Consider the following 1,825-nt stretch of genomic DNA (forward strand, 5'->3'; position numbering starts at 1 on the left):
TTACTGTCTGAAGAGAGGCCAAAAGTGTGCAGGAAACCACTAGGAGATTGGACATTAAGGCACGGTCAGATACTGAAAGTCCTATGTGCCAGGCAAGGGAGCTTGCCCTTTTTCCTGAGGGCAATCAGGATTTTAAGCAGGAGCCATTAAGCAGAGACATGACTGATCAGATTTATCTTGGGAGCATATTGTGTGATAGGGTTTAGGGCCCTCACCGGCACCCAAACAACCTGACCTGACTCCACATGTTCCTTGGGACACCTGTGCTATCCATTGCCACTCCCTAATTAGCAAGCACCAAGGCCACACCTTGCCCACAGAATTGAACCTGGTATCACCAAGGAGAAGCTAGCCTGTTAAGGCTGAGAGAGCATAGCCTGGGCAAGACTAACAGATGAACCTACCAGACCTCTGAGGAATGTCCAGTCCAAGCCCTGAGATTCAGTGGGAGCCACCTTAAACTGTTTGGGGTGGGTGGGGGTAAGGGAGTGATAATTATTTATCTAAGGCCACTCAGGCTCTAGTAGGCTTGGCTCAGTGGATAGAGCGTCAGCCTGTCCGGTCAAGGGGCAGGGACCGTGTAGAGGCAGCTGATCAATGATTCTCCCTCATCATTGATGTTTTTTTTCTCTCCCTTTCCCTTCCTCTCTGAAATCAATACAAATATATTTTTTAAAAAGTCATTCAGTAATGGTGTGGTTGGTGGCAGGGTCAGAATGATGCTTTGCTTTGTCTCATTCCAAACTCTGCTTTCTCCACGAAGCCACCTTCCTTGGAGAAGAAAACGGGGGAAAGGATGGAATATAGTCAAGAAGAGGAAGGTGAGAAAGGTGTGAGGGGGTGTGGGGGTAAGAGAGCAACCAAAGGACTTGTATGCATGCATGTGAGCATAACCAATGGACACGGGCAGGGAGGGGGGCGTTGAGGACGGCCAGGGAGAGACTAATGGGGGGGAAAGGAGACTTATATAATACATTAAACAATAAAGAACTTGAATTTAAAAAGAAAGGTGTGAGGAAAAAGAGGAGTAGAGAGGAAAATAAATTAGTCTTTCAAAGTGGCAGAGGAGGAAGGAGAGGAACAAACATCAGGAGCAAAGCGGTGAAGGATAAAAAAGAGGAAAGGAAGTCGAGACGTGGGAGGATTGGAGCAGACACAAAAGGGCAAAGAGACAGACAGCGACAAGTGGAGAAAATTGCCGAAACTTGAGCGGCAACAAAGTCTGAGCTCTGAAAAACGGCGGCCTGTCCCGGCCAGTGCGCCCTCCCACCTGGCACCCTGGCAGCCCTATCGCCGGCACCGCTCCACTTCGCTCGGGGTGGCGGCCTGGCGCTGCCTCAGCTCCTCGCCGCTGGCGGGCCCGGCTCCGCGGGGCCGCACAGCCCACCCTCCCCTCCCGGGTTTGAGTCTACCGAAGCGTTCTTGCCGGAGCGTGGTTTCAGCCACGTGGGGAGGGGCGTGTCCCAGTTGCTGAAGAACGCCTCCGATTGGCTAGGGGGCGGGGCTCTTGGCAGCGCGCCGGCCGGACCCCACCCCCCGAAGGCGGGGCCTGAAGATTCACAGCTGGAAAGGGTGAAGCCTGGGAAGAGCAGCTGGAAGGGGGCGGGTCCCGACCAGCTAGGCTCGCAGCTGCGGGCTGGGGGCGCCCTGGGCTGCCATAAAGTGAATGGGCGCCGGCGGGGGGTGGCAGTTCGCGGCGAGTCTCACGCTCTCCCTGAGCTCCTCAGTCCGGGAGCGCCCGAGCGGAGCGGCGGCCCGGGCGCAGGGGGGCAGCCCCCATCCAGGCCGGGGGCCCGGCCCTTGGCCCTTGCCTGCCCTCCAGACT

The sequence above is a fragment of the Myotis davidii genome, unplaced genomic scaffold (assembly GCF_000327345.1).
Source record: "Myotis davidii unplaced genomic scaffold, ASM32734v1 scaffold332, whole genome shotgun sequence".
Classification (NCBI taxonomy): Eukaryota; Metazoa; Chordata; class Mammalia; order Chiroptera; family Vespertilionidae; genus Myotis; species Myotis davidii.